The sequence below is a fragment of the Adiantum capillus-veneris genome, chromosome 5 (genome assembly GCF_014529385.1).
Source record: "Adiantum capillus-veneris isolate H3 chromosome 5, ASM1452938v2, whole genome shotgun sequence".
NCBI classification, from domain to species: Eukaryota; Viridiplantae; Streptophyta; class Polypodiopsida; order Polypodiales; family Pteridaceae; genus Adiantum; species Adiantum capillus-veneris.
This window is the reverse complement of record NC_140935.1, coordinates 35,789,984-35,800,177: the sequence shown is the minus strand read 5'-3', so window position 1 is coordinate 35,800,177 and position 10,194 is coordinate 35,789,984.

Here is a 10,194-nt window from a genome sequence, read left to right as displayed (position 1 = left end):
TATTGATGTTGCAAAGTAGGCTTGGAAAACAAAAGTCACATAGCGTTCAAACGTGGCTGGGGCGTTAGTGAGGCCAAACAACATCACTCTGTAGGCAAAACATCCCCAAGGTGTGATGAAGGTTGTCTTCTTCTGATCCTCCTCTGCAATGCTAATCTGGAAGTATCCTGAGTAGCCATCGCATACTGTGTAGCGTTCATGACCTGCCACTTCATTGGGTATTTCATCCTGTGTAGCCATTGTATATTGTGTAGCGTTCGTGACCTGCCACTTCATTGAGTATTTCATCCTGGAATGGGAGGGAAAAGTGGTCTCTCTTCGTGGCTGCATTGAGAGGTTTATAATCCACATAGACTCTCCACTTACCTTTTTTTTTTGGTGTGACTACTACTGGGGAGACCCATTCTGAGTCTTCGACAGGGTAGATGAAACCTGCTTGTAGCAAACTTCTCACTTCTTTAAGCCATGCCTCTTGTTGGATTACTCCAAGTCTTCTGAGATTTTGAACTACGGGTTTACTGCCTTCCTTGAGCTTTATGTGGTGTTGCACTACTGTAATTCCTGTGATCTTATCATAGCCATCAATGAATAGAGTAGTGAAGTTTCCTAACATGGAGACGTACTCCTTCCTTTCTTCATGGTTAACTCATTTGAGAGCATTTTTTGTAGCTTACCTGCATCCTCCAATGACTACATACCTGATGATCCCTCTTGGTTGCCGAGGTTGCTTCAGATTGTGTTAATCTGTCTGGGATTTTAAGAATGACTCCCATTACTTCGATGCTACTGTCACTCCCATCGATGGTGGTTGTGTCTTCTCTTGAGGTAGATGAGTAGTCGTTGGTGGACTCGTCTTCTGAAGCCTCCAAGATCATATTGCTCTACTTTCCAGTCCTCATGTCGTAGAATATGGACTTCCCTTTAGCATCCTTCATCTGGATCATCCCGGTGCTCCAGTCTTGTTTAGCTTCCATAGCCATAAGCCAAGGCCTTCCAAGAATGATGGGGTAGACCTCCCCTTTGTGTGGCATGACGAAGATGTCTACCTCCACTTCTGTATTGAATGCTTTTACTTTGACCGCATTTACAATGCCTACACATTTTACTCTTACATTGTTTGCCATCTTGGCTCGGCAGGGTGCCGGCCTACTTACCTCTAGACCTAGATGGTGCATCATCTTTTCACTCATGACGCATATTTGTGTGCCACCATCTATGTAGACGTTTGAAATCCACTGCCCTTTGATGTGAGCATCCATGGTTGGCAGGATGTCGTCGAGATCTCTCCCAGAGAAAGCCCCAGCTATCTGTGGTCTTGATTTCTTGGTACTTACCATTTTTGTCCATTGCCTCCTCATTTTGGGTGTAAGGTGGAGTAATTGGGGCCAAGTTATCTTCGGGCCCTTCATTAACACATCCTGAACTAAGTCATAGGGTTGTGCATCCTCACCTAGTGAGAAGTCCACGATGTCTATCTTCCACCACGGTTTAGCTGCTTGCTTGCTAGACTCGGCCTTCCCTTTCATCTTCTCTTCTTTTTGAGATGCCTCCTCGTGCCTCGCACGCTTCACTCCCATAGCATCCACTTCTTCTACCTTCGTTTTTCCCTTGTGCTTCTCTCAAGCTGACTCTTCTACCTTCTCCTTCCCTTTAGCCTCTAAGCTAATAACACTCACCGCTTGGTTCACAACATGTGGTGGGGGTAGTGGCGGAATGAGAGGTTGGGGTGGTGGTTTCTATTGTACAGGTGGTCGCAGGATTTGGACCAGTGGGATTGGTCCTAGCTGCTGTGGTGGTGGTTGTCTTGCTCTTGGTGGAGAGATCTGATTCTGTCTCCCCCCTCTATTGAAATTTTGCCTCCTCGGGTGTGGGCAGTAGTACATTCCACGGCCGTCTTCCCCGTAGTTGTAACAGTGGTACTCTGGGTTCTTCCTTCGTTGTCCCCTTCCTTGTTCTAGGTTTCTGCCAGATGCATGCCCTTGTTGCACCAGATGCACAGATAAACTCTCTAGTTGGGTGGTGATGCGACTCAACAGTCTTGCTGTTATTTTGATGCCTCCTGTGGTTGGACTCTACGATTGGCTGTTGCAGCCACTGGGGTTGGTTGGGCCGAGCTTGTTTCCTCTGACTCGTTTACTCTTGCTTGCATGCGCAGCTTCTTGTCTTTAAGGCGGGCTACTTCGACTGCCAACTCATATGTTTCAGGAAACCTTCCCTTCACCTTCTCTCTAAGCGGCGACCATAGACCAGCAATGAAACGGTCCTTCTTTAGGAAATTAGGCGCTCCTTCGCCTTCCTCCAGTGTGGCAACCCATCTCTCACATAGGTCCACAAACTTTGACTCGTAGGTGGCATACTCCAACAGGCCTCCTTGCTTTAATTCTGTCAATAGCTGCCATAGCTTCTCCGAGGTTGTGCCTCCACCAAACCTCTTTACAAAAGCAGCCCTTAACATATCCCATGCATTCTTGGTAGCCTGGGGCAATGCATTATACCAGGACTTGGCCTCTACTTTCATCAGTAGAGGAAAAATTCTAAGTCGTGAAACGTTGTCATCTTTGTTGGAGACGACACAAGCAATGTCGAAATTATCCAAAAAGTCAGTGGTGAGATCCTCTCCCTTCTTTCCACTGAACGTGGGGAAAGAAACACTTGCCATGGTGGTGACTCGGGAAATTACAAACCTTTCTTCCTCTCTCTTTTTTTTTTTAAAAAAATGAACATCAACAACAGCGGCTCATAGCGGCTTTTTACAAGGGTGGATGGATAGGTTAAAACAGGATAAAAATAGAGACATTAAAGGAATGATGGTAATCTAGTATGGGGAGAATGATAGGGTTCGGGGAATTGAAGATTTCTCCTAGTACCGCCGCACCGAATAGGTAAACGATCTTCTGTTGGTAGAAGACTTTCCTATCTACATAGATATTCACATGCATATGCTGCAGGAATCTGAACGGGAATGTCGTCGGCCCGTTTTCCATCATGCACAGAGGGTGGAATACTTACTTATACTCTTACCATGCCAGTGTTGATGAGTCGGCACATCCACAAGAGGTCGTCGCCTTTCATGGGCTCTACCTTTCCTTCGTTGCTCAGCACGTATAGGGTGATGGCGACACGTCTGACCACTCCTAGCCTTTTGGCCAACAGCAATTGTAGGTAATTTCCGTAATCGGCATGTTGCATGAATTCTACTCCATTCAGCTGCAGTTTGTCTCCAGCCCACTGGGTATCTCCCGTGGTAGAGAACTTCTTCAGGATAAGTTGTACAGGGAGAGGAGGAAGGTCCTCCACTCGCTTCCCAAAACAGCGAGAGCAGTAGCCGAACCACTCTTCCCTAGGACATGGGAATCTTCTTACCACTTCTTCTTCTGGATTGTTGAAGTGGATTGGTAGCACTCGCATGCGTCGTGCAAATCGGTAAGTGACCTTCCACCGCTTAGCTTCGGATGACTTCTTCTTTGACAAAGTGGGCACAACCAGGCTCTCTGAGCTTGAAGCACTTGCTTGGCCAGATGCCTCTCCCTTCGGGGTCATGTGTTTCCAGGCTAGCCTATCTTCTCCTTGCCTTTGGCTCGAGCAGCCCCTTTAGGCCACTTTGGAGTTATATCTCTAACTGCAGTTTCTTTAGGGAAAAGAGGCCTTACCGTTTGCTTCCCTTCCTTGACGTGAATGACTTCTTTGCGATGAATGTCGATGTAGATGATTTCAGCCCTTCCGCTGCCTTCGTTGCTGGCACTCATCGACCGTGTGCCTTGGTTGACAACAGTGATGACACTTCACCAATCTCCCACCTGATGCTTTTGATTTATAGTTAGAACGAGCGACACGAGATGGAGAATTTACCTCTTTAATGCTGATGACACTGCAGCCTGGCAGTAGCACCTCAATGAAGGCAGCTAGTGCCTCCTTTGTCTCCTCTTCTTCCGTCCTCCAGTTAGAAAATTCCTTCAGCCACTCGTCCATGATTGATAGTGGGAGTCACTTTCAGCATTGTAAACTGAAGGGTCTTAGAAAATCCCTCCTCAGTGGGGGCACCAAATGACGGACGCAAAGCGGACCCCGACCCCAACGGCCTCTAAAACGCCGAGGGCCGAATGGCGCGCCTCGAGCCTGCCACGGTAAAGCGAACAGGGGGCACCACCTAGCTTTGAGCGGCTAGGATGCAAAACCCACGATGATATGAACACTGCAAGCCTACACACCGAGAGAGAGTGAGAGAGAATACTTGCAAATGATGAAAACCCTCGGGGGTGTGAGGGTGAATTATTTATGCAATATTTACAAGGCGGCATGCCGTGGTGGTAGAGAGGTAGGGGGAGGAGGTGGTACAACCTACTTGGTGCGTTCTCTAAGGCGGCTCAATGATTGTGAATACTCACTACCAAGAGCGTGCATACGTGTGTGCATCAACCATTGGAGTCGAGAGATGGATGTGGCTCCCTTCGCATGGTGCAATTCCCAAGGCAAACCCAACACACAAGCCCCCTCCCCGTGATGGTGATGATGATGGTGTCAATCCCTCCTACTACACTCTACCAAATGCTTGGTTCCTCATGAATTGCCCCCCCCCCGATAGTGACCTCTCAGTGCCAATTTATAGGTGTTGGCTGCTTGGATTATGGTAATCCCAGTGTGGTTAGGGTAAGCTTAATCGGGGAGACAAAGCAAGTGGTGGACCCGGTGTGGTTGACCCTTGCTTTGTTTTGGGAGGTTATTAAAAGATGGGAATCTCTAGGTGGGCCTTTGTGACCATCCCTAGAGAGAAGATATTTACAAAAAGTGGAAATTTACAATGGCTCGGGTGAAAACTGAAGATAATGATGAAAATAACCTAAAGATTACTGGGATGGCATCGTGGTTGCGTGTTGCCGGCGAATGGCGTGTTGCTGGTGTGTCGATGTCGAGCGTACTTCTTTTCGGAGTCGGCCGGGGCATGCCTTCGACGCATCTTCTCTTTTTGTTGTTGGCGGCGCGTGCTTTGGATCCTTCTTCTTTTGTTTGTTGATATCGTAGCCGTTTTCTTCATACTTGTGGTGCGGTGCATATATGCGTGTGTGTGTGTGTGTGTGTGTGTGTGTGTGTGTGTGTGTGTGTGTGTGTGTATTCGTGCATGAGGACGGGTGTGTGTGTTTTGTATAGGCATGTGTGTGCAAAAACGTGCGTGGGAAGGGGGGGCTATATATATATATATATATATATATATAATGTATATATAGTTTTTGTTTTTTTTTTTTCTTCTGGCGGATGGCCAGCGGCTTGTTCTTCTGCACAAGGCGGAAAGGGGGGGAGGGGGGTATAATAGGGGGTGTGTGTGTATGGTGTGTGTGTGTGTGGGTGGTGTGTGTGTGTGTGTGGTGTGTGTGTGTGTATGTGTATTTGCGGACTGTGCTACCCGTGAGGGCGTGTGTGGGTGTGTGCGTGGATTGCGGACGGCTGCGCACAGTGAATGGGTGGGTGTGTGTGTGTGTGTGTGTGTACGATGCGAGCTGTTGCGCACAGCGCATGGGTGAGAGGGGAGAGGGGGGGGGTGATTGTGGGTGTGTGTGTATGGTGTGTGAGGCGATGCTGCCCGTGAGAGGGAGAGAGAGAGAGTGGATTCTTAACTGGCATGACCTGAGCACCCGGATGAGAGAGAGAGAGAGAGAGAGAGAGAGAGAGCGTTTCCGCGCGGAGTTGTGAAAGGGAGAGTGTGAGGGGATGGGAGGGGTGAGGATTTGGGATAAGAGAGAGAGAGAGAGAGAGAGAGAGAGAGAGAGAGAGAGTGAGGGAGAGGGAGGGAGAGGGAGAGGGGGGGGGGGGGGGTGATTGTCTTGCATGGGAGCTTGAGGACGACGGGGGGGAGATAAGTCAATGGATGGGGAGTGAGGGAATATATCCGCGGGCCAAGGGGGGGGATGAGGCCGATGGAGGGTGAGGCGAGCGGGTGGGGAAGAGGGAGGAGGGGTCGAGGAGGGAATATTAGCGGGCCAAAGGGGGGGGTGGGGAAGAGTGGTAGAAGGGGTAATATGGGTGAGTGTAAGAATACGGAGAGCGAAAGAGGGGGGGTTTCCATGCAGCTCACAGAGAGGGAGCATGAGAGAGGGGTCGGGAGTTTTTTCAGAGCTTCTACCTGGCTGGGGAGGGTAAATTGGGAGAGAGAGATATTAGGGAAGGGGTATGTAGGGAAAATGAGAGAGAGAGAGAGAGAGAGAGAGAGAGAGAGAGAGAGAGAGAGAGTTTTATCTGATGCCCGTAGGGCAGGGGGGGGAAAATAAGCTGCGGTGGGGGGGTACTGAGAGTGGGGGGGGTGAAATGAGTTTTTTTTCTTCTTTTTTTCCTTTGATTTCCAAAAGTCGGCTATCACCAGCAATGGTGAATGATGGTTGTTCAATACTTACTCAGTCGTCCTTGAACACAATTGTTAATGCTATAGGACAAATATTGGATGCCTCAGTGCATAATGATGAATTGACCAAGTTAAAGACCGAATTGAGGGATACTGAGCAACAAGTTGTGAAGTTGGAGCAGGATAGAGGAGCACAGTTCCTGCGGCACAGTATCCTTGAAAATCAATCAGTTAGGACCATTCAGGTTTTTAGAAAATAAGTTGTCAAAGATGGAGTCTGAGATGAGGGTGCTAAAAGAAGAAAAGGCATAGGCTGAGAGAGCTGTTGACATATTTGAAACCATGCTACAAATGAAGAGAGTTGATTTCAACTCATTGTTGACCAGCCACACTGCATTGAAAGCCACTTTAACTGAAAGATATATCTATAATAATTTGATTGATATACTGAATCCAGAGGAAAATGATGTTTTCAATATAGATAATATGAGGGCGCTCATGGAAACAATGCAGAGTGATTTGCAGGATAAACTTTCTGAATACAACAATGCTTTGGCAAATCAGGCCATCCTAGACTATATTGAATAGTAGAATAACCTTGATGAGGATGATGATAAAGCAGCAGAGGAGGCAGAGAAGGAGGATGAACCAGCAGAAAGGCATAATGATGACTCTCCTCCATCTCCACCATCAGGATCTGGTGCTGGTGAATCAGCTGCAACAGGGAGCAATCAGCCCAATACAGACCAGCCAGACCAGTATAGGGGTCAGCAGTCGGGAGATCAGCAGGTTGGAGATCAACAACCCAGCAACATTGGAGATTCATCGGTACACCAATCTCACAGCACAGTTTAGATGTGAAGGGGAAAGGTAAAGAAGTCTTACTGCGAATGCAAATTACCAGGGGAGTTATAGATTAGAGGGTACAAGCTATTATTGAAGATCAGACTGTTGGGGTATAAAGCCCAATGTGGTCGCCCAGGTAAGTGGGCGGGCCGCCAGGTATATACACATATTCTTTTGTAAAAACCTAATAAGAACTCACTATGCTCTACACATTACAGTAGAGCGAGTTCACCATATCGTCATGCTCTTCTTCTCGCACTCTCTCTCGCGTCGCACTTCCGCTCGTACTCCTTCAACTGGTATCAGAGCTCAGATCGAGGCTCGGGGCAGCACTGCAGGAGGCTAGAGTCACCAACTCAGATTGGAGTGAAATTCGACAGGCGAAGACACGGCCCCAACTCCTATGGGTGAGCCCGAAGGACTCGGTGTTCTCAGAATTTCATTCTGTGGTCATCTCGGCCACCATTCGGCTTCGACAAAGGTCTGCGCAGGCCATTTTCGACTACGTGGTCTCAGCGGGTGCAGATCCGACTCTGCAAATTTGGGGTTTTTGGCTTACGATTGCAGGTGCTGAGGATATCGACACTCCCAGAGTGTTGATTTGTGGCTGTCTACACATCAAAGGACGGCTCACAGTTCTTGGAGGCGTGTCACATACGACACGGGCGCATCTACACACAGACTGTAGGCGACATCCACTAGTTCATCAGGTAGCTTGTGTTTGCTGCTTGATATTCCTGATTTCATCTTGACATTGCAGGTACTTCCACATGGGATGTATTGTCAGAGATTATGTATGTCTATTGAGGGTTTGCTGGCTCTGAGTCACGCAGCAAACAACCACTGCAGCAGTTACAGCATACAGTGGGAAATTTGTGGATGTATGACTTTGTGGGAAGTTTATGTACTGTCAGATTTACTGTAGCCTTTGTTGAGGGTCGAGTGAGGTTTTATTGAGCTGGGGGATTCTCGAATGTTGAGATCCTTTCGGTGATACAGGTCTTGGAGCGATCCCTCGAGCACCCTTAGATAGGCAGCTAGGATGTATTGACTGTGAGTTAGACAGTTGGGATTGCATCTTTGCTTTACTGCCGTTGAGGCATTTTCGCAATCTATGCTTACAGGACAGTGACAGGACAGTGAGAGACAGTACAGGTGCAGGACAGGTTTACCCGCAGTTTACAGTGTCAGAGAGACAGTGTTTTTGAGCTGTTTTTTGGTCTGTTTTTGAGTACACCAGAGCCATTTTACAAAGGAGACTCTGCCAAAATTTATGCAAAATCTGAAGCTTTCTTGGTTCATTTGACAGGTTGATATTGGTTCAGAGGTCAGTTTACAGGGGAAACTCTGCCGAATTTTTCCCAGGAAAGTAAACCACCGTGAAGCGTAGCTATGGCTGGATCACAAGACACTGCTCTTTACAATATCAAGAAGCTGGATGGAACCAATTTCCCATTGTGGAAGAAGCAGATTTGGCACGTGTTGGTACAAAAGAAGCAGATAAAACCTATAAAGCTCAAGGGGATAAAACCAGAAGATATGGACGAAGATGAATGGAGTGAAATGGATGAATTGGCACTTTCTACCATTATGCTGACTTTGGCAGAAAGCGTTTACTTCAATGTAGCAGACGAGATGTCGGCTTATCAAGCATGGTCAAAGCTGAGTGATCTTTATGAGAAGCAGAGTGCAGCCTCACAGTTATACTGGTTTAAGAAGCTTGTTGACTTGAAGATGAAAGAAGGGACACCTATGTCCAATCATCTGAATGAATTCAACACAATCTATAGTCAGTTGTCAGCTCAAGGTGTCAAGTTTGATGAACCTGTTAGAGCTATGTTCCTGTTGATCACATTGCCGGAAAGTTGGGACACTTTTCGCACAGCTTTGAGTAATTCTGCACCTCCAGATGGTTTGAACATAGCAGGTGTAGAAGGAAGTCTGCTTACTGAAGAAACCAATAGAAAGACAATGGACAAAGGCAAAGGAACAGCCTTAGTTGTCAGGGGAAGGACCAAAGAAAATTACAAAGGTGGAAAGAGGAATCAGTCTCGTAGTAAGTCCCGCAGTGCTAAAGGCAAGAGTGACATAGAATGCTACCATTGTGGCAAGAAGGGTCACATGAAAAGAGACTGCAGAGAATGGAAAGCAGAAAAAGGCAAAGAGAAAGCTGAAGACCATGGTGAGAAGAACAAGTCCTCAGTGAAGATTCAAGAAATAAATGTGACAAACACTATTGCAGAGGATGACAGTCTAGTGTCAGGAGACATCTACTTCTTGAAGAATACAATGGACTCAGCTCTTCTTACAGCATCTGATGGAAATGCACTGAGTGACTGGATTATAGACTCAGGGGCATCACTTCATGTGTCTCCAAACAAGGAGTGGTTTACCTCTTATGTGACCACTAAAGATCATGTTCGGCTAGGCAATGGGCAGACATGTCAAATCTTAGGTGTTGGAGACGTTCAATTGAAGTTTCAGAATGGCTCTTCTTTCACGCTGAAGAATGTGAGACATGTTCCCGCAATTACAAAGAGCTTGATCAGCACAGGTTTACTTGATGATGCTGGCTACGTCACCATTTTTGGACTGAACATGTGGAAGATATCCGAGGGTTCTATGACAGTAGCACATGGAGTAAAGTCTGGAGGACTTTACATGATTTATGTATCAAATGTCTCTAAAAATGTAATCAATGTAACCGAGCAGCCGAACGTTTCTTTGTGGCATAGCCGGTTAGGACATATGTCCAAGAAGGGAATGGAAATCTTGTGTCGTTCTGGTTATTTTCTTGGCTTTTCATTTAATGATTTTGAATTCTGTGAACATTATCTGTATGGTAAGCAAACACAGCAGCCACTTAAGCATAGAAGCAGTAGAAGAGATACACATTTGGCACTTGTTCATAGTGATTTGTGTGGACCTATGCCTAGCCTATCTCTACGGGGAGCTTCTTACTTTATGACATTTATAGATGATTACTCGAGGAAAGTATGGGTTTGCTTTCTCAAGCA